This window comes from Quercus suber, unplaced genomic scaffold, assembly GCF_002906115.3.
Source record: "Quercus suber isolate HL8 unplaced genomic scaffold, Cork oak 2.0 scaffold_85, whole genome shotgun sequence".
NCBI lineage: Eukaryota > Viridiplantae > Streptophyta > Magnoliopsida > Fagales > Fagaceae > Quercus > Quercus suber.
In genome coordinates, this window is record NW_027069550.1 from 1,532,876 (window position 1) to 1,556,560 (window position 23,685).

The 23,685-nt window shown below is 42.0% G+C and overlaps 1 long non-coding RNA gene across 2 annotated transcripts; it reads right to left on the minus strand.

Annotated features, from left to right (window-relative positions):
* Positions 1-2,961: 2,961 nt before the first annotated feature.
* On the minus strand, positions 2,962-22,807 carry LOC112028870 (uncharacterized). 2 transcript variants are annotated; one of them, XR_010629200.1, is made up of 3 exons: positions 15,179-22,807; positions 3,547-4,040; positions 2,962-3,465 (listed from the first exon to the last, which is right to left on the minus strand). It is a non-coding gene; the product is annotated as an uncharacterized LOC112028870 (long non-coding RNA). The 2 variants fall into 2 exon arrangements; XR_010629199.1 differs by having other exon boundaries at positions 2,962-4,040.
* Between the last annotated feature and the right edge of the window lie 878 nt (positions 22,808-23,685).

A 23,685-nucleotide genomic window follows, 5' to 3' on the forward strand; every position in this document is an offset into this window, starting at 1 on the left:
TAATTGGTTCCGTCACCTAATTGTGCAAAGATAAAATTTGTGGCAAGTAACCGAAACTCCATTCAACAGGAAGGTGCTACCGAAAAACTATCAAGAATCCCAAGATATCATGAGTCCAAGATTTCTCCCAAGGTAGATCCAAAAAAGATTGCTAAGAGTCCAAGCTCCCCCAAGAGATACAAAGGTCCAAGAGATCCATGTTGTCCAAATTGCTAAAGGATCCAAATTGCCAAGATGTCAAAATTGCCAAAGGTCTTAGACGTCAAGAATCCAAGAGCTTCCCCGAGAAGTTCGCATTGTCAAAAGCCAAGCTCTTCCTCGCAGTTGCATTTCTTGTATTGTAAAAGGCCCATCATTGGAGCCGATGAACCCAGTATTGTAAAAGCAAATTTTGTACAAGCATGTAATCAAAGGATAGGTTCTTCCCGCATTGTTAAGCGTGTCATGAAAGTTTCGGTTACTTGCTTGTTTTGTGCATTAATCTTGCATCATAGTAGAAACTCACCATGATAAATACCTGAGCAAGGGTGCAAAGCCAAATTTTTTCTGAAAATGGTAGGTGCATGTTAAATAGCAAGAGCATAAACTAACTTGATTTTGGTGTTGTGTTTCCACTTTGTTAAATGCATCCTATTTCTTTCACCTCCCACTATTTCTTAAGATTAAAAGATTGCTAAAAAGAAACAGGCTAAGCTATTGCCACGCCATGATCCCATCGTCACTAGGTCTAGCGCAAGAGAGATGTCTACTAGTAGTACTTCTCCCCATAAGGAAATTGCTCAGGAAGTTTCTTTTCTGAAAGAGAAAATGGCAGCAATGATGCGTATGATGCAACAACTGATTTTAAGAGGAGGACTAAACTCTTCCAGTCATAGTTAAGGGGGTCCCCAAATAGAGAATGAAAATTAGCCTCCACCAGTACAGGTACAGGGCCACCATGTGCCACCCTAGGGCAATGACTAGGAAATGGATCTTTCTAAAGACAAGAGCCCCGAATCTGGGTATGGCCAAGTCAAGAGTCAAGTGGAAACTCTAGCTGAGAAGCTTCGTATCATAGAGGGCTCTAGTGTCCATGGAAGTGTTGATCTAGACAGTCTGACTGGCCCCATAGCCACATGGTATGTAAGGTTGGAAAAGACCTCTAGCTAGAGGGAAATGGCCAACTCTTTCCTAGAATACTACAGGTTCAACACTAAGATGGCTCTCGACCGCACATTTCTTTAGAGGACAGAAAAGAAGAGTGGGAAATCCTTCCGTGTGTATGCCAAGAGGTAGTGTGAGCTAGCCATACAAGTGCAACCCCACATTATGGAAAATGAGATGATCAATTGGTTCATCGACAACCTTAAGCCTCCTTGCTGTGAGAAGATGATCAAGTGGTTTCGCCACGTTGTTTTAGATGTTCTCATGGCCTCGTAGAGAGAAAATAATATTTTTGGATTTTTTGGGGGTTCGGCATGCAAATCGAGGGCAGACAAAATACGGTATCAACAAGTGCCAATATAGTGTGGTGTGAAGAAGAGCAGTAGCATCTCCAAGAAGTTGTTGGATGAGTTCCTGGTCACCATAAGAAAAAGAGCTCCACCACTTCCTAAGCTTCTTCTCATAGTAAGACTCCTTCTCAAGCTCGAGCAAAGTGTCGTAGGAGTGAGCACCAAGAGCATCCATGAACAAATCTTGCTAAATCTGACGTTCCGATGAAAATCTATGTAAAAAATGAGGAAAAGCCATGTTTTCTACATGTTTTAGTGAAGAAGAAGGGTAGAAGAAGACCCCAAAAATTGTAAACCTAAATGAGTTGGGGCTGGGCTGAAACCTAGCTTTTTTACACATTTCCCTAGGCAACGACCCTTGAAGGGCTGGTTCACTTGGTTCAAGGGTCGGTTCTGCCCTAGTAGTCAGAATTTACAACAAAAAAAATGTTGGAGCCTGTTCTCAGCCATCCGACAGTTTTTTTAGCTTATTTGGAGGACAAAGGGAGTTGTTTCTCATGATATAGCCTCAAGAAGCCAGTCCTTGAATTTTAGCCCCCTCGGGTAATAATAGGAGCAACTAGTGCATACTGCCTCATGGTGTGTCTAAGAAGATCTTGTTCAAAATGTCTGTATTCATTACTAGCATTGTGGTATGGTCTACGAAGTTGAGGCCACTTTCAGCCAGTCTGCTGGCTTGGAACCTCACAAAACCCTACACTAGGGTAGTTTATTTTGCACTGTTCCCTCCCCCTTGTCCAATATACAAGAATGGGTCTGTCCTACTGAGGATGTGTCTCTCATGTTAAGAATTGCATGGAACCCTAAACTGGGGTAGTTTATTTCACGCGATCTCTCCACTTTCTCTCCCCCTAGCGGGATGGTCATTGTTCAAAAACCACTAACAAACTTGTGAAACTGCAGTGCAAAACAAGTGAGTGTGACATAAGACATTTCAAAACCACCATTTGCGATGAAAATGCGATAGTGCATGCATACATCTCAGTAGCCCTCTCAAAGGTGATTTTTCTATGGTTGTACATATAAGTCCTAACAAGAGGTATTTTTTTTCCACACACATCAACAGCCCTCTCAAAGGCGATTTATCTAGAGTTATGCATGTAAGTCCTAATCAGAGGCATTGTCTTTCATATACATCAGCAACCCTCTCAAAGGCATTTTTTCCAGAGTTATACATTGGCCCTCTTAAAGGCGGTCTACAGATTTATACATGTAAGTCCTACCTAGAGGCATTGTTTTTCACACACATTGCCAGCCCTCTTAAAGGTAGTTTCCATAATTATACATGTAAGTCCTAATCAGAGGCATTGTATCTCACGCACATCGGCAACCTTCTCAAAGGCAATTTCTTAGAGTTAATCACGTAAGCCCTACCAAAAGGCATTGCTTCTCACATATGTCTACAACCCTCTAAAAGGCAATCTATCTACATGTAAATCCTAATCAGAGACATTGTTTTACACATACATTGGCTACCCTCTCAAATCCATTTTTTCAAAATCATATATATAAGTCCTAACAAGAGGCATTGTTCCATACATACATCGTGAAGCAAGTAGATAATATCATACATCAGGGCCCACTGTGGAGCAATACAATACACACATGTCCAAGCCCATCAAGAGGTAATGAATAATATACTGTGGAGCTACCAAGAGCTCGCTGGCCATCTCAAAGCTCATTTCATCGATTGGAATCAAGAAGTCAACAAATCTGATTCCCAAGATGGTTGTCCAATTAAGAGGGAGGATGGCGTACTCCGCATAGCTTAAGTGAAAGGTGCTCGTCTTGTCATGAAACTGCCGCACCAAAGCCTCCCTGATCCCATGCCTCATGGTGTACGAGGGGATCTGCAGGTAATTCTCAAATCCCTACTCTCTCAGAAACTTGGCATACTGCTGGTGAGTCCTAGAAGCAAATACCAGCCAAATGAAAGTGGACTAAGTACCCCGATCTCGGATCTTGTAGGGACCTTGCATTCAAAATCAGAAGCTATTTGTTAGCACATGCATATAACAGGAATCTGAATGACTAAGAAAGATATACAACATACCTTTCCCTTCTACTGAAGGTGAGTGTCTCTAATGCCTCTATCTACGGCTTCAGTACGAGTATTGGCCTCGGCCTGACATGGATGGAACTTCGGCCTCAAACTGCGCCTCCGAACACCCAAGCCCACATGGACCTCATCTCTAGAAAAGTCAACCTCTATATCAATAGGGAGATCCTCAGCTCGCGTCACTCCACCAAAGGCCCCTCTCCCTCTAGCCAGTCTATGCCATGAGGAAGACCTACTAGAAATAGTATGGGACTTAGAGGAGACATTGGCTGTCTTGACGGAGTGTTACCTCCTAGACCAGGTCTCTATAGGTATACTTCCGGTGGACTTGGGGTCTTCACCCCCATAGTGAAAGTGGTTTTGCAAAACCTGAGTCGCTTGCTCACTAGTTGAAGTGGTCTCATCATTAGAAGAATCACCCCGTGGGACATAGTGTACACGGGGGCTTTCCCCTGGTCTCTCTTGGAACCAACTCTCCGAGACATGATCTACAAAACAACCATAAATTTAGACATAAGTGGTAAGCACCTGAAACAAATGACAATACAGACAAACTAACACATTCTCCTAAACATGTTATGCAATTCTATGTCAAGCATATGTCCTCACACATCCTACAACAGGTTCACTAGTGGTCATGCCGTATGCTCGTATCATATTTGGAGGCTATCTAGCGGCCGTGTCGTACGTCTCTATAGTGGGTTAACTAACAGCCGTGCCGTATGCTCACATCCTACAGTGGGTTAACTAGTGGCTGTGCTATATGCTTGCATCTTATTTGGAGGCTAGCAAGCGGCCGTGCCTTACATCTCTACAATGGGTTAACTAGCGATGTGCCGTATGCTCACATCCTACAGCGGGTTAACTAGCAGCCGTGCCGTATGCTCACATCTTATTTGGAGGCTATCTAGTGGTCGTGCTGTACGTCTTTATAGTGGATTAACTAGCAGCCGTGCCATATGCTCACATCCTACAGCGGGTTAACTAGCAATCATGCCGTATGCTCGCATCTTATTTGGAGGCTATCTAGTGGCCATGCCGTACGTCTCTACAGTGGGTTAACTAGCGGCTGTGTCATATGCTAACATCCTACAACGGGTTAACTAGTGGTCGTGCCGTATGCTCACATCTTATTTAGAGGCTATCTAGCAGTCGTGCTGTACATCTCTTCAATGGGTTAACTAACGGTCGTGCTGTATGCTCACATCCTATCTTGAGGTTAACTAGCAGCCGTGTCGTATGCCTTGCCATCATATAGTTATCAAATTCCTAAAGAGTTTTCAAGTTCTTGATCTACAGTGGGTTAACTAGCAGCCGTGCCATATGCTCACATCCTATCTTATGGTTAACTAGCGTTCGTGTCCTATGCCTTACCATCACACAGTTATCAAATTCCTAAAGAGTTTTCAAGTTCTTGATCTACAGTGGGTTAACTAGCAGCCGTGCCATATGCTCACATCCTATCTTGAGGTTAATTAGCGGTCGTGCTGTACTCCTTGCCATCACACAGTTTTCAAGTTCTTGAAGAGTTTTTAAGTTCTTAATCTATATTGGGTTAACTAGCGGCTGTGCTGTACGCCTCGCCATCACAGTTATCAAGTCACCGAGAAGTTTCCAAGTCCATAATCTACCATGGGTTAACTAGTGGCCGTGCTATACACTCACCATCACACAATTCTTTAACTGGATCCCCCAAATTTCAAGGCTAACTAGCGGCTGTGCCGTACGTGTTGCCAACATTTTGATATTGAATTCCGAAGATCTCTTAAATTTCAACTACCCAGGACTGCTATTCAGAAATCCTTTGTCTCTACCCGGATCCCCCAAATTTGCCACCATTTCCACTATTCTTGACTACTAGGTAAGTCCCCTTTCCCATGCCACGCATTTTATTTTTAGCATTTACATTCCCGTATATCCACGCACACATATATCAAAAAGAAAAAATATATGTGCATTTGCCTAAGATAGCATGGCATAAATCTTGGAAAAAAAAATATATGTGCTTACAAAAATTCAAAAAATAAAATAAACACGAGCATGCATCTCTAATAGTATTGCTACTACTAACATCTTGCAGAAAAAAAAAAAAAAAAAAAGAAGAGAGAAGAAGAAGAAGACACTGACCTTGAGTGTAGAAAAGACTAAAGCAACAGACTGAGGTTGAAAAGACGGACCCGCTAAACTCAAAATCGCTCTAGAGATTTTTTTTAGAAGAGGAAAGTCGAAGAAAAGGATGAAATGAGCCAAAATAAGGCATTTATAGGCCCTGGGCTGCTCGACGCACTTTATAGGGCCGTCGAGTTGGCCCAATGGTCCTATAAGGGCTGTTGGGTAGCGTTCACCAGGTCAACATCGACCTGGTTAAACCCCTAAAAAAAAAAAAAAATCTCTCCTTTCTCGTCTCTTAGAGTTCAGAGACGTGGCCAAAAAATATTTCAATAGCAGCTACAGCTGATCGGTCCAATTAGGTAAAGTTCAGTCTTGATCCATGAATAGTGTCCACACGTAAATTTGGGGGCAACAAAATTCAAAATCACGTTCTTTATCTAACACCTCACATTGCACTCTAGATATCAGATAAAGAAGGGGCATCTGTTGATGTGATGCCCCAATTTGATTGATTGTGTAATGTGTGTGGGTGTGTGATGAGTCCCACATCAGGTATTTACTGGGTAGATCTGGGCTTTATTAATAACTACAAGGAGCCTCAATTGTGACTAGTCCTTTTGAGGTATAGCGCAGATGTGGCTAGCGCTTTTCCTTGGGTCGTTACATATGGTATCAGATCCGGCCCGATAATCCCGTGTGGGCTCAGAGACACTACCCCACAAAGTGGGCCCTAACGAGGACGTTAGGGATTTAAGTGGGGGAGATTGTGATGCCCCAATTTGATTGATTGTGTAATGTGTGTGGGTGTGTGATGAGTCTCACATCGGGTATTTACTAAGTAGATCTGGGCTTTATTAATAACTACAAGGAACCTCAATTATGGCTAGTCCTTTTGAGGTATAGCGCAGATGTGGCTAGCGCTTTTCCTTGGGTCATTACATATGGACCCAAGGAAAAGTGCTAGCCACATCTGCGCTATACCTCAAAAGGACTAGTCACAATTGAGGCTCCTTGTAGTTATTAATAAAGCCCAGATCTACTTAGTAAATACCCAATGTGGGACTCATCACACACCCACACACATCACACAATCAATCAAATTAGGGCATCACAATCTCCCCCACTTAAAATCTCTAACGTCCTCGTTAGGGCCCACTTTGTGGGGTAGTGTCTCTGAGCCCACACGGGGTTACCGAACCGGCTTTGATACCATCTGTAACGACCCCACCCCAACTGTGTAGATATTGTCCACTTTGGGACCCATACCCCTCACAGTTTTATTCTCCCTCAAAGCACACAGCAGTGGGGGGAAAAGGCCTCTACATATTAAAAGGAGGTCATTCATTATAAACACATTCTCATGTGCTTCCCTAGGTGATGTGAGATTCTATAGAATGCAAGACCCCTTTTTTGGGTCACAGTTGATATCTACACAGTTGGGCGGGGTCGTTACAGTTGATACTGTATTTTGTCTGCCCTCGATTTACGTGCCAAACCCCAAAAAATCCAAAAAGAATATTTTCTCTCCATGGGCCTACGAGAACATCCAGGACGACGTGGTGCAACCCGTTCGGGTACCAGAGCACTCGAAATGCCTTTTTCAGCTAAAATGACCAAAATGCCCCTGCTCAACCCTAGGTTTGAGCAAAGGTCAAACAAGGTCAAAACCCTTACAAAACAACATTTTTTTTTTATAGCTTTACATCAAAGCTTCTTGGAAAATTTTAACAACTTTGACCAAGTTTGACCTGAAGTTAATCCCGTGTGAGCCCAAAAACCCTAATTTTGATTTGGTTGTCAAAATGAGTTGAAACCAACACCATTGCGAAGATTATCAAATTCTCATTGCAACTACTGTTTATGGGTTGAAATCAGAGTTAGAACGGCCGAGATATCACAAAAATCGGGAGGTCGCATCGATCGATGCACTGCTAACTTCTGAGAGCCATAACTTTTGATCTAACCGTTGGATTTTTAGGTTCCATACCTTTTCAAAAACAGGAAGTCAAGAACTTTCCGAGGGTGTTAAGATCAACCCAATCAAAGGAGGTTTGAAGGGCCGCTTCCTCAAAGTTTTGCTAGGGCTATAAATAGCCCCAGGCACTTTTCAGACTAAAGAGAAGACCACATTTTTCAGAATTTTACTCTTTTCCTGGTTTTTCTACACATTTTTCCCCTCTTCCAAACACAAGAAACACACAAAAAACACATCAAAGCTTCTTGATTCTTCTCTCTTCACCAAAAACACAAGGTATTGTTCTTATACCCAATCTTTTTTTTCCTTGATTCTACACTTGGGATTTGGGGTTTATGGGTGTGGATGGTAGCTAAATCTTCTTTTTTAGCATTTATCTTGGCCTTGTTGATTGAATAACATGATTTATTACTTTCTTTAGCATCTTTCTTGCTTTATTTGTGTTTCTAGCTTAAATCCCTTTGCTTTTATGCCTTATGCCTTGTTTCATACTTAGATCTTCATTCTTACATGTTCATATGCTTAGAGCTACATGCCTAGGGTTTTTATGCCATGTTACCTATGTTTTATGCCTCTTTTAGTTCAAGGTCGATGTTAGGGTTACATGTTCACATGTTTGTGTGATGTTCTTGGCTACGCTTTGCTCTGATCTGTGTTTATGCATTTTTCGCTATATTTTGTGCTTAGATCTACATCCGTACATGCTTATATGCTTGGATTCATGTTCTTCCATGTCTATGTGCTAGTTTCTACATATTTACATGCATATTTTTATGCCTATATGCCTATATCTATGTCTCCACATGCTTGTATGCTTGGACTTACATTCTTCCATGCTCTTATGCTCGCATTCATATGCTTAGATGTACATTTACATGCCTACATACATGTTTCCATGCCTATATGTCTAGATCTATGTTTTTACATGCTTATGTGCTTAAATCTATATTCTCTGCATGCTTTATGCTATCTTCCATGTGCTTGTGCACTCCATGCCATGTTTGTGTGCCAAGACCTAAGCTATGTTTGTCATGCCATGTGCTATTGTAGCCCTTTTGTCGCTTTGTCTTTCTTTCTTGTGTTTTGGCTTATTGGGTCAGACACAATCTAGACCTTATGGTCTTTGTCATCGTCCATATGCCAAGGCCCATATCAAAGGGTTTGGATCACCCTATTTTCATGTCTATGCTTGCTTGCTTTCACGCTTTATGCTTGTGTTAGCCTCTCTAGTTCTAGGCTTGGCCATGTTTTACACCTTTAGCGGGTTTGTGGTTCTTTGGTTACATCTGATGCCCATGAGGCCTTGCTTGGATGTAACTGTTTGGGTGGCATCGCCATGATGCTGGTTGCTTCACGCATACCTCTCCCCTTTTTCGCTCCTTGCGATGATACTCTTACCATGCTTGTTTGTGCCACCCGTTGGCTTTATTTACATCTATAAACGCTTGCTTACATGTCCATGCATGAGTCTTGCTTGCCAGTGTGTCATCCATTCAACACAATGAAGCTGTGGACATTCGATCCAAACCTACATTTGTCCCCCCGCGGACACCCTCTTTTGTTGGTGTTCTCGCTTGTTTGCTTGCTTTATTGCTTCTTTGCTTGCCATTTCCTATCATGGTTATCCACTTTATGCCTTTTCATATGCCCCCTGCACCTTTTCCTTCCATTGCTTGTTTGCTGGCTTCTTGTCTTTACCTTTGCATGTACACATATGAAGCAAGGATGCATGGTGTTAGGGCAGGGTCTCCCAGGCGGAAGCAAAAAGGGTGCGACTGTAAGCATGTCAATATGAGCCAAGTGGTAATGCTCAGTAGATTTAGGAGTTTAGCCTCTCCTATTTGGTTTTGTACTCTTTAAAACCCTTTCCTTCCTCCTCCTTTTCTCTCTTAGATAGGTTGTATTAGGTATATCATGCTGTGTACCATTCATCCTCATCTATAAATTATGGCGACCCCTGTTTATTTTTCCTACACTTATATTATGGGTCATACTCTAGGGATATAGGCATTTACTTTTCTGCTTTGTGTGCTTGCATTGTGCATGATATATGTATATATATATACCTGCCCGCCCCTTTTCGATGTGATTGTCAAGTCCATGTCAACTAAGGCAAGCGATGCCTAATTTTCGCTATGAAAGTAAGGTGACATCTCGTCGGATTTTCGCCGTGGAAAGCTGGCACTTTGCTTAAATGCCATAGGAAAGCGTAGATTGAGACCACACCTGTTCAAAAACCAAACCTAAAAGCCCCCATGCATGTAAAGCCCCGAAAGCCAATACCAAAATCATGTTTTTACTGCCAATTTCCAAAAATTAAGGTTTTATCAAAACAAAGGACTGTCCTTGGACAAGTGTTGTGGGGTACCTAACACATTCCCTATATGTAACCAAACTTCCAGACCTAAGACTCAATTTTTTTCCATCCACATTATATTAGGAAAAATGACCTTTTTCTTAGCCAAGGATTGGTAATAAAATCAAGTAGAAACAAGTGACCAATCACACCTTAGAAAAACCCAATGATTGGTGGCGACTCCACTCACCTTTGGTAACCCCTTAAAAGTTGGCCCAAGTTATTGCCATAATGCCAAAGGTAGACCTACCTTCCTCCACTGAGAGAGAGAGCAACCAAAGCCCCATGCAAACCATGCCACACACTACACAAATGCGCATCACTCATCCTCCTCCAAGAGAGAAAGAGAAGCCCTCCAACGAGGCCCCTAGAGCGCGCCTCGGAGCTGTCGACACGGCGGGTGGTCAAATGAAGGCACGACAACAGAGGTTTTTGGCTACCAATCAAGGCCAGGCATTGATAGAACCCATTGTGGTATAATCGTCCAGTACGAGCTCAAACCCATGTCAAGTCGGTTTGCTGATCTAGAATCACGTAAAACCCTACATTGGGGCAGTTTATTTTACGCTGTTCTGTCCACTTTATGCTAATTAGTATGCAAGAATGGGTCCGTCCCGCCAGGAACTTTTCTTCTCATGTCAAGAACCACACAAAACCTACCATAGGGTAGTTTTATTTTTGTGCCACTCCCTTTTCCGTCTCCCTCAGTGGATTGATCACTATCAGATTGAATTGGTAAACCCGTGAGGATATGGTGCAATGCAAGTGCTACCAATATCACACATACATCAGTAGCCCTTTAATAGGCAATTTCCAGAATTATACATGTAAGTCCTAACCAGAGGCATTGTCTATCTTATATCAACAGCCCTCTCAATGGCACTTTTCCTAAAGTCATACAACAGCCCTCTCAAAGGCACTATTCCTAAAGTCATACATTAGCCCTCTTAAAGGCAATTTCCAGAATCATACATTAGCAGCCCTCTCAAAGGCACTTTTCCTAAAAAGTCATACATCAGCCTTCTCAGAGGCACTTTTCCTAAAATGTCATACATCAGCCCTCTCAAAGGCACTTTTCCTAAAGTCATACAGCAACCCTCTCAAAGGCATTTTCTCAAAAGTCATACAATAACCCTCTTAAAGGTAGTTTCTAGGAGTCTAATCAGCCCTCTCAAAGGTAGTTTCTAGAATTATACAGGTTCCTTTCCACACTTCCATGGTGTAGGAACTTCTCCACACTACCACGGCATAGGAATCTATTATGGTGCTCGATACCTAACAACGGATCAGCACGATCTTTTATGCTTCCATGGTATAGGACCCTTTCCACACTTCTATGATGTAGGAACTTCTCCACGCTACCACGGCGTAGGAATCTATTATAGTGCTCGATACCCAACAACGGATTAGCGCAATTGTCCATGCTTCTATGGCATAGGACCCTTTCCACACTTCCACTGTGTAGGAACTTCTCCTCTCTTGTTCTAGGAATCTATTATGGTGCTTGATACCCAACAACGAATCAGCGCAATCTTCTATGCTTTCACCATATATGACCCTTTCCACACTTCCATGGTGTAGGAACTTCTTGACGCTACCACGGCGTAGGAATCTATTATGGTGCTTGATACCGAACAATGGATTAGCACAATCTTCTATGCTTCCATAGTGTAGGATCCTTTCCACATTTCCACGATGTAGGAACTTCTCCTTTCTTGTTCTAGGAATCATTATGGTGCTTGATACCCAACAACGGATCAGCACAATCTTCTATGCCTCCATGGTATAGGACCCTTTCCACACCTTTACGTTGTAGGAACTTCTCCACACTTCCATGGCATAGGAATCTATTATGGTGCTTGATACCTAACAACGGATCAACATGATCTTTTATGCTTCCATGGTATAGGACCCTTTCACACTTCTACAATGTAGGAACTTCTCCACGCTACCACGGCATAGGAATCTATTATAGTGCTCAATACCCAACAACGGATTAGCGCAATCGTCCATGCTTCCATGGTATAGGACCCTTTCCACCCTTCCATAGTGTAGGAACTTCTCCACGCTACCACGGCATAGGAATCTATTATAGTGCTCAATACCCAACAACAGATTAGCATAATCGTCCATGCTTCTATGGTATAAGACCCTTTCCACACTTCCATGGTGTAGGAGCTTCTCCACACAACCACGGCATAGGAATCTATTATGGTGCTTGATAGCTAACAACGGACTAGCACAATCTTCTATGCTTCCATGGTGTAGGATCCTTTCCACATTTCCATGGTGTAGGAACTTCTCCTTTCTTGTTCTAGGAATCATTATGGTGCTTGATACCCAACAACGAATCAACACAATCTTCTATGCTTCCAAGGTATAGGACCCTTTCCACACCTTTACGATGTAGGAACTTCTCCACACTTCCACGGCATAGGAATCTATTGTGGTGCTTGATACCTAACAACAAATCAACACAATCTTCTATGCTTCCACAGTGTAGGATCCTTTCCACACTTCCACGGTGTAGGAGCTTCTCCTCTCTTGTTCTAGGAATCATTGTGGCGCCTGATATCCAACAACGGATCAACACAATCTTTTATGCTTCCACAGTATAGGACCCTTTCCACACCTTTACGGTGTAGGAACTTCTCCACACTTCCACGGCATAGGAATCTATTATGGTGCTCAATACCCAATAACAGATTAGCACAATCTTCTATGATTCCACGGTGTAAGACCCTTTCCACATTTCCACGGTGTAGGAACTTCTCCTTTCTTGTTCTAAGAATCTATTATGGTGCTTAATACCCAACAACGGATCAGCACAATCTTCTATGCTTCCACGGTGTAGGAACTTCTCCTTTCTTGTTCTAGGAATCATTATGGTGCTTGATACCCAACAACGGATCAGCATAATCTTCTATGCTTCCACGGTATAGGACCCTTTCCACACCTTTACGGTGTAGGAACTTCTCCACACTTCCACGGCATAGGAATCTATTATGGTGCTCAATACCTAACAATGGATCAGCACGATCTTTTATGCTTCCATGGTATAGGACCCATTCACACTTCCACGATGTAGGAACTTCTCCACGCTACCACGGTGTAGGAATCTATTATAGTACTCAATACCCAACAACGGATTAGCGCAATCGTCCATGCTTCCACGGTATAGGACCCTTTCCACCCTTCCACAGTGTAGGAACTTCTCCACACAACCACGGCATAAGAATCTATTATGGTGCTTGATACCCAACAATGGACTAGCATAATCTTCTATGCTTCCACGGTGTAAGACCCTTTCCACATTTCCACGATGTAGGAATTTCTCCTTTCTTGTTCTAGGAATCTATTATGGTGCTTGATACCCAACAACGGATCAGCATAATCTTCCATGCTTCCACGATATAGGACCCTTTCCATACCTTCACGGTGTAGGAACTTCTCCACACTTCCACGGCATAGGAATCTATTATGGTGCTCGATACCCAATAATGGATCAGCACAATCTTCTATGCTTCCACGGTGTAGGATCCTTTCCAGACTTCCACAGTGTAGGAACTTCTCCTCTCTTGTTCTAGGAATCATTGTAGTGCTTGATGCCCAACAACGGATCAGCACAATCTTCAATGCTTCCACGGTATAGGACCCTTTCCACACCTATACGATGTAGGAACTTCTCCACACTTCCACGGCATAGGAATCTATTATGGTGCTCGGTACCTAATAACAGATCAGCACAATCTTCTATGATTCCATGGTGTAGGACCCTTTCCACACTTCCATGGTATAGGTGTTGGAATTATACTTGTACTTAGCGGAAAAATAACGGATCTACTTCATTCAGAATTAATAACATGCATTATGTAAGTTTCAGAATATAGAACAAGAGAGTGTACCTTGGTGCAGTGAATTTCAAAACCAAAGATCAGAAGTTCTCTGGAAAAATTTCAATCTTCACTCCAATTCCACTAACGCCTAAGATGTGTGATCTCTCAATCAGTTTCCAAAGGAGAGTAATTGAGTGGCTTCACTCACATATACACACCATTTTACAAACTTGTTGTATGTTCTAAAATTCTATATGTTTCTCTCCTAATGGCTGATTGTCTAATTGGGCTAGCCTTTTGGGCCTTTCCAATTGGGATTTAGTATGTGGCTTAGAGTGGGACCAAAAGGGACCAATAAGACACTAGCTTCAATGGGCCTTGAGCTTTTTTGTCAACTTTTGACAAGCCCAAAGTTACCATTAATTATATTTAATGCAATATAATTGCACTCTAGGCCTTATTAATAAATTATATCCCAAGACTTTATTATACATGAAACCCCTTCATAAAATATTCGTAATAATACAAAGTTGTGAAAGTAGACTGCCACTTTGTAAATTACTACATCTTAATCTTTGAGTACCTGGTTTAATCCTTTTAAGTTATTCACCATATATTTATGAAATCCAATTTCATAAATACATATACTTTAGTAATTTCTTACTAAAGTGGTTAGGCCTAACTCTCTGAATAACTGAACCCATTAAACTTATCTCAAGGGAATATTTTATATCTCTGTTAAGAGACTATGAATTCCATCTTGAGAATATATATTCCATCAACACTAAATGTGGCTGCCCAACATACTGAGGTTTTGACCATAACTTTAGATCTCACTCCTGATATATCAAAGCAACCTACACTAAATGTGTGATTTTCTTTTTCTAGTAGAAAAGAAATGACAAGGATTTTTATTAAACTTGCTTGTTCTGCAGATTGATGAGAAACACCTAAATTGATTTCCTATCTATGCACACATGATGATAAAGTGCTACAACAAAGTGAAGGTCTTTTTTTTTTTCCTTCTTCTACGTCTTCATATTTACTAATGTATCTTGTAAGAATCTTAAATTTTGAACAATTGGTGCATAGAACAGATTTTATGTTTGGGAGATTGGTGAAGAAGAGGTGGACATTGGGTCCTAAACGGCTTGCACAACTACATTTACAAACACATGAAGTTTCATAATTTGGTGATAATTATGCATCCTACATTATAACCAAATTTGTTTCTCATACCATATAATTTCTCATTTTGAATCTAACACATAGATACAAACACAGGGGGAAAAAAAATCTTTCATGTACCTAAATTGAGGTGAGAAACCATAGGAAAAATTGTAATACCTGAGATGGGAGAACGAAGGTGGGTCAATGGCTGTCGTCGGTGGCTGCTAGGGCTTGTGCTGTTGCCAGCGGCAGCTAAAGCTAAGGCTATTGCCAACGGCGGCTAGGGCATGGGATTTCAGGCGGTGGCTAGGGTTTGGTTTTCTCCCTCTCTCCCCTTCTCTCCCGTTGTGTGTTTTTACAATCGGTAGAAAATAATTTTTTATAATTTGGTACCGGTGAATATTTTTTTTTTCACGTGAAAATTTAGTTTTTCATTTTTTAATTAAAAACATGCCACATCATTAAAAAAAATGCCAAGTTATTGTTCCGTTAGCCACGTAAGTAATACTGTTAACAGCTGTTAGTAAAAGGAGTAACACAACTGAGTTTTAAAACTTAAGGGACTAATTATGCTCGCTTCAAACATGAGGGACCAATTGCGCACATAGGGTACACTTTCGGAACCAATAGTGTAGTTTCGCATAAATTTTAAGCATTAGTTTATGAACTATTTAAAAAAGTATTTTTTATAGAAAAAGAAATAATAAGTAATAATTAATTGTCTAAACAACTTTTAATATTTTACATAAAAGTAGTGTTAAAACTTTTCTAAAATGATTTATTAATAATTACCTTCAATACATCTATTAACATTACAAATTATTTATTTATTTGTTAACAGAATCCTTTTAATTTATATTTTATTTATATTTATACAACACAGTCAAAACGATGCTGTACTTATTGTTTTTCTCTGGAATGTTTCTTTACATGCGAATTTTGTGCCTTGTTTTTCGTTTTGTTTGTTTTTCGGTAATTAGGGTTACTACGGTTAATCAAAACCAAATATTATCAAAAAACCTAAAAATTAAAAACAATATAATTAGGGTTTGTATTGAATTAAATTGTGATTTGGATTGCTGGTGCAAGATTGAAAGATGGTAGATGTGAAGAAGGAGTATGAGGACTATGAGGTAGTATTCTTGAGGCGCACTGAAAAAGAAGAAGAAAAACAAGAAAACAAGAATCGTTCAAGAGTTACCAATACTGCCTGTAGAGTAAAAGACACAGGAACATGAAGGAATCACTTCCTTTCAAAAACCTGTACAAGGAAGAAGACAAAGACGAAGACAAAGAAACAATCCCAAGCCCAAGGAAGAGTGTCAAGACCCTAGCACCAACCTCTCCCCTGAACAAACTCCCATCCTTCGAAAACATGGAATGCTTACTAGCTGTTGTACCCTATTTTCGAAGAATTGAAATCTTAGGTAGCAAAGAGGAACCCACAAATATCAGAGAGATACCTGACTGATGGTTCCCTGTGCGGTATGTACGTGTCGTGTGGTTTTCTTTTTTTAGTAGAAAAGAAATGACAAGTAGTTTTACTAAACTTGCTCGTTCTGCAGATTGATGAGAAAGACCTAAATCGATTTTCAAGCTATGCATAGACAGTGATAAAACGTTACAACTAACTGAAGGTCTTTTTTTCGTCTTCTTCTACGTCTTCATATTTATTAATGTATCTTGTAAGAATCTTAAATTTTGAACAATTGGTGCATAGAACAGATTTTATGTTTAGGAGATTGGTGAAGAAGAGGTGGACATTGGGTCCTAAACGGCTTGCACAACTACATTTACAAATACATGAAGTTTTATAATTTGGTGATAATTATGCATCCTACATTATAACCAAATTTGTTTCTCATACCATATAATTTCTCATTTTGAATCTAACACATAGATACAAACACAGGGGGAAAAAAAATCTTTCATGCACCTAAATTGAGGTGAGAAACCATAGGAAAAATTGTAATACCTGAGATGGGAGAACGAAGGCGGGTCAATGGCTGTCGTCGGTGGCTGCTAGGGCTTGTGTTGTTGCCAGCGGCAGCTAAAGCTTAGGCTATGCCAACGGCGGCTAGGGCATGGGATTTTAGGCGGTGGCTAGGGTTTGGTTTTCTCCCTCTCTCCCCTTCTCTCCCGTTGTGTGTTTTTACAATCGGTAGAAAATAATTTTTTATAATTTGGTACCGGTGAATATTTTTTTTCACGTGTAAATTTAGTTTTTCATTTTTTAATTAAAAACATGCCACATCATTAAAAAAAATGCCAAGTTATTGTTCCGTTAGCCACGTAAGTAACACTGTTAACAGCTGTTAGTAAAAGGAGTAACGCAACTGAGTTTTAAAACTTAAGGGACTAATTGTGCTCGCTTCAAACATGAGGGACCAATTGCGCACATAGGGTACACTTTCGGAACCAATAGTGCAGTTTCGCATAAATTTTAAGCATTAGTTTATGAACAATTTAAAAAAGTATTTTTTATAGAAAAAGAAATAATAAGTAATAATTAATTGTCTAAACAGCTTTTAATATTTTACATAAAAGTAGTGTTAAAACTTTTCTAAAATGATTTATTAATAATTACCTTCAATACATCTATTAACATTACAAATTATTTATTTATTTGTTAACAGAATCCTTTTAATTTATATTTTATTTATATCTATATAACGCAGTCAAAATGACACCGTACTTATTGTTTTACTCTGGAATGTTTCTTTACATGCGAATTTCGTGCCTTGTTTTTCGTTTTGTTTGTCTTTTGGTAATTAGAGTTTCTACAGTTAATCAAAACTAAATATTATCGAAAAACCTACAAGTTAAAAACAATCTAATTAGGGTTTGCATTGAATTAAATTGGGATTTGGATTGCCAGTGGAAGACTAAAAGATGGCAAATGTGAAGAAGTATGAGGACTATGAGGTAGTATTCTTTAGGGGCACTGAAAAAGAAGAAGAAGAGGAAGAAGAAGAAGAAGAAGAAGAAAAACAAGAATCCTTCGAGAGTTACCAGTACCATCTCTAGATTAAAAGACACAGGAACATGATGGAATCACTTTCTTTCAAGAAAGTTTCCTAGGAAGAAGACGAAGACGAAGATGAAGAAACAAAGCCAAGACCCTAGCACTAACCTCTCCCCTGAACAACCTCCCATCCTTTGAAAGCATGGAATGCTTACCAGCTGTTGTACCCTATTTTTGAAGAATTGGAATCATAGGTACCAAAGAGGAACCCATAGGTATCAGAGAAATACCTAACTTATGGTTCTCAGCGAGTGTGGTACGTACGTGTTGTGTGATTTTCTTTTTTTACTAGAAAAGAAATGACAAGGATTTTTATTAAACTTGCATGTTCTGCAAATTGATGAGAAAGACCTAAATCGATTTTCTAGCTATGCACAGACTATGATAAAGCGCTACAACAAAGTGAATGTCTTTTTTTTTTCTTCTTCTTCGTCATCATATTTATTAATGTATCTTGTAATAATCTTACATGGACCCTGTAGGGGCCGGGTTTGGGCACTTCAATCCGTAGAGAGAGGGAACCCAAGCCCAGCTGGTCCTGCAATGAATTTATAGAGAGCGGGTTCAAGAACTAGGCCCTAGTGAAGAATGCAACGGCCATGCATAGTTACTCGTGGATTTAAACAGTATGAACGTGGATCAAAATGAACAATGATACTCCTTGGCCCTTCTCGGGACCTTGCCGTTCTTATTACTTCTTTAGTGATTGGTTACAAGGGTTTCTGGGAGAATACAGGTTGCTACAGTGTTCTTTTCTTCAGATTTTTCCCCCCCTTTCAAGAGGGATACTCCTCTCTCAATTGATCCTAGCCCTACATTTGTTAAGCAACCAGGCCGCTACTTGAGTGCCTGTCCCATCAGCCGTCTTCACTGTGGGTTGCAGCAACTAAGGCAGCACTGTTCTAGAGTCCTCTCCTCATTAATGCGGCCAGGACATTAGTTGTGGGCATTTAATGTAGAGGTGACAGTTCATCCTGCACTTACTCCTCCACCATGCTTCCATTACTAGCACGTGGTACTTGCTCTTTTCTCTTTGGATATTCAGGAAGACTCCCTTTGATGGTGTGTTGCCTATTCACTTTTTGGTCTTGGCTGTCCGAGGAAAGAGTCGTCCTCAGCATTGTTTCTTGGGCACCTGGGCTTCTTACTTTAATCCTCGGACCATAGATACATCCTTGGCGTGGGCCTTCGGGCCTGGTTCGAAGTGGGCCAGGGCTGTCTGACTTTCTGGCCCCACAATAGCCCCTCAAAATCTTGCTGTCCGCATCCTCGGGTGGAGAGGAGGATTTTGACGTCCTCGGGCCTATTCCGTGTCTTGGTCAGGTCTTGTCCCCCGTCAGTGTTGGGGTCTTTTTGTCTGTCCAAGGCGCGTTGTTGACGCTTCGGTGCGTGTAATGTGTCCTTCATTAAATTCAGACGGTTCTGTGCTCCCCACGTTTAACGAGGTGATGGTAATCTAATGGTGGGGATTAGCCTTGCATTTATGGGCGGGAAAACTCGTACGGCTCCTCGATTTGGGGTATAAATACCCACTCAAACTGCTTTTCTCCTTTTTCATTCGCAATCAAGAGCTCTTATGCGTATATCCTAAGCCCAGTCAAATTTTCACTTACATCTCCAACACAAAAAGCCTGTCCGAGGAGCTTCTCCTCATTTTTGTAAGTTACTCTATCCCTCTCTGAGCTTTCTTCCTCTCTACTCCTCCTTCTCTTTTGCTTGCTCTTTCTAAGTTCTATTAGGCTTCACTTGGGATGGGTAGATTTAAGAAGTATGTCTACACTGAGGAGGCGATGGAGAAATTCATCGCTGACTATAAGATACCTAATAACGTGGGCTTGAGGTATTGTGAGGAAGGGGAGTGGCTCCTTCAAAGGAAGGAGGGCGAGGTGGTGGTTCCCATCATCGCCTTCCTCGAAGGTGGCATGAGAATCCCCATGGGGCCGGTGATGAGGGGCTACCTTACGTACTTCCGGCTAGCCCCCACCCAGTGCGCCACCAACGTTTTTAGAATTCTAGGTTGTGTGGATGCCCTGAACAAGAAGATGGGGCTAAGGCTAACCCATCACGACGTAAACTGGTGTTACAACCTTCAGCACCTAAAGGGCAAGTTGTACTACATGAAGACAAGGGACGATAGGGTTCAGCTTATCCAGTGCCTCCTTGAGTCCAGCAAGGGGCTGAACAAGGATTTTCTCATCGTGTCCAGAGAGTGGCACGATGGCCTTCACTGCCCAACGACGGAGGGGATACTAGGTGGAGTAGTGGGAGTAGGAAGGGGTTCAAATTTTGTTTTATTTTTTATTTATTTTTTTATTTTTTTATTTTTTTTTGTCGGTGCAATTTGCTCTGTTTGGTTACTAACATGAATGTGTCTTCTTTCTGCAGACCCGCATGCCTTCGCGCGTCACTTCAGTCTGGTCAACAGGGAGGATTTGCAGAAAGTGCTAAGGGCGGCGGTTTTTGAGAACGAAGCCGACAATCAAGTTAGAGCCGCTCACAAAATCTTGGGATACACCTCGGTTCAAAAATCGTTTGCGGCTCTGAAGCACGTGATCAGAGCAAAAGACCCTCGGCTGCGGAAAATCACTGTAACCGAGCACGGGTTCCTATTCCCTGAGGAGCCCCTTACTCCAGAAGGTGTTACATCAGCAGGTCCCTCCTCCCACAAATCTGCCGAGGACACAGAGGAAAATCTAGAGAGGGAAAAGGAAGTTGCAGATTTTGGCCCCGCCAAGGAAGAGTTTGACATTTTTGATCTAGTCAATCAGTCTGAGGATCCTCCTGGAGACTTGGGCGATCCTCGTTTGACCAAAGCGGACTTCTTAGCTTTAGAAACCTTCCCTCGACTTGAGATGGGTTACAAGAGGAAATCCCACACCAGTCTACTAGACCTAATCGAAGGCCAACCTGGGAAGTCCCAGCCAAAGCTTCCCCCTCCTCCTCCCAAGACTCAGCCTGCCCAAACTAGGTTAGCCTCTGCCCAGTCTAGGCTTCCTCCTCCTCCGCCTCAGACAAGTCTGTCGTCTAGGCCTAAGCCCAATGATCCCAAGCAGAAGAAGGACAAGGGCAAAAGGCCTATTGGGGACAAGTCTGTATCCTCGCAGGAGGGGGATGACACTCGGCGGCCTTTAAAACAGCTGAAGATAAGCCCCTAGGGCCAAGATAAACAGGTCACGACCTAGCCCGAGGCTCAGGCCTGGCTTCCTGCCCCAATGCTCAATGGCGAGCCCCTGAGGGATGACTCCTCCCTTAGGGATTTTAGAGAGGGTGAAGGTGCGCACGTGGCCGACGCACTAGAGAGGTGCTTGCTACTCCCTGTGGACATGGCTGAGCTGGAGACTTTGAGGAGCAAGCAGGTCTTTCTCAGCCTTAAGCGATACTTGGGAATGGTAAGACTCTCAGCCCTAGTGATTTTTCTGACTTTAGTTTTTCTTCCTTTTTCTGAGCTTTGCTTATTATGCGTTCATTTTGTTTGGCAGGCTATCCAGGCCACCTATAGGTTGGAGGCGGCGGCTTACGACCAAGGAAAGGCCATGGATACAGAGCGTGAGAAGTGCTTAGAGGCCACTCGGATCCTCAAGACCTCCGAGGACGACCTCGCCGCGGCCCGGGAAGAGCTAAAGGCGATGACCAGGGCTCGAGACAGCGCGGTGTCAGGCCTTGCTGGTACCCAGAAGCAGGCCCGAGACTAGAGGAGGCGTCTGACTGAGGCGGAGGAGCAATTGGTGATAGCAAAGGAGCTGATTGCAGACCTGAAGAAGAAGGCGGCCGCTGCTAAGGAGGCCAAAAATTTGGCTGAATGGGCCAAGGATGACGTTGTGAGGGCTAAGGCTGAGGCGGACTTCGGAAGGGAGGAGGCTTTGGCTTCTAAGGAGGAAGCCGAGGAGGCTGCTTACGCCGCGGGGGTAGCTGAGACGGAAGCTGCCTACAAAGCCCAAGTCCTTGGGGTATGTAGGCACTACTGTTCCCAGGTTTGGGGTGAGGCCTTCAAACAAGCCAGGGTCGAGGCCTCGTCCGACCTGTGGAAGGCAGAGAGCGTGTACTACTCCCCATCCATCCGCGAGGTTGCTCTAGATAGCTCTGAGGCTGAGGTGGCTACTGAGGAAGATGGTGCCACTCTGGGTGAGGGAACCCAACAAACTCTTATGCTTTTGTCAAGGCTTCCACTATAAAGCAAGAACCCACCACCAATATTACTTGGTGATGCCTGCAAACATTTGACTGGACCTTCATGGCCACTTATGACTCCAACTTTACTAAGCATACCACAAGCCCCTCTTTCCCATATACCAATACTCTTACCAGCAGAGCCACTGCACAAAAACTCCCCCGTTTGACATGTACATAGGACAGCCATTTAATAAGCTTTTGTCTCGCTAACTAATTTCCAACTCTCAAAATTTATGCTCCCCTCCCACCCCATCACAAAACCATCTGACCCTCCTCCATAAACCCATTTTCCATCCTCGGAAACTATAACTGAATTAATTGAAACCTCCTTATGACCCTTCAAAATTCCTTTTGAAGCATGTGAATTCTTCCCCTCCTTGCACCAAGCGTCTCTTTTCCATATACCAATACTCTTACCAGCAGAGCCACTGCACAAAAACTCCCCTGTTTGACACATACATAGGACAACCATTTGATGAGCTTTTGTCTCATTAACTAATTTCCAACTCTCAAAATTCATGCTCCCCTCCCACCCCATCACAAACCCATCTGACCCTCCTCCATAAACCCATCTTCCATCCTCCTTATGACCCTCCAAAATTCCTTTTAAAGCATGTGAATTCTTCCCTTCCCTGCCCCAAGCTTTAATCTTCCCACCAGTTGAAGCAGAATACACATCCCGTTACTTGCCACCAACCCATTAATTGCATCATCATGTGCCTTAATTGATTCCAAGCACTTCAAATCTGATAGCCTCCACACCTTGAGGTTCTTATCCCATGACCCTGAAATTTATATGTCAACTTTATAATTCATGTGCAATTGGAGAACCATCCAAATTAGTGGAAACATTTCACAAGGGATCTCATTAAAAAGAAAACACAAACTCTTTACTAATTTAGTGGCCACCATTCCTTACAGGTATGAGCTTTACAATAGGGGGAACCATTCAAAGAGTGGTAAAGAAAAAGATAGAGACATAGTAACAAATTCAACACCCCAACAAAAATTATTTAGAAAGAAAATGTAACGTAATAACCATCCACACCACAGCATGAAATAGGCAGAAACAAAAGCAGAAAGGGGAAAAAAACCATCAACCAAAAGAATACAGCACAAAAGGAATTGGGATATAGGAATACCTCAACTGAACCACCCAGCTTACATTAGTATTTATATAGATGTGAAAAGAGGAAGGAAGACAGAGAGGCTGCCGTTAGAAGCGAAAATAGATGCTGAAACCGTAGAACAGGTTGATGAAACCGTGAGTGAAACAATAGAATAGAAGCTGAAACCATGATATGGTGTAGATGAACCAAAACTTGAAACGATAAAACAGAAGCTAAAACAGGTGGGGAAGGAGAAAGAACTAAACTTGAAAAGGAATAGCATAAGTTGTAACTGTGAAAAGCATTCAAGTTTGACAAAAGGAGTTAGCTGAAAAGGCTTTGAGTGTAGGTTGGAATTTAAAGTAGAGATAGGGCTCCAT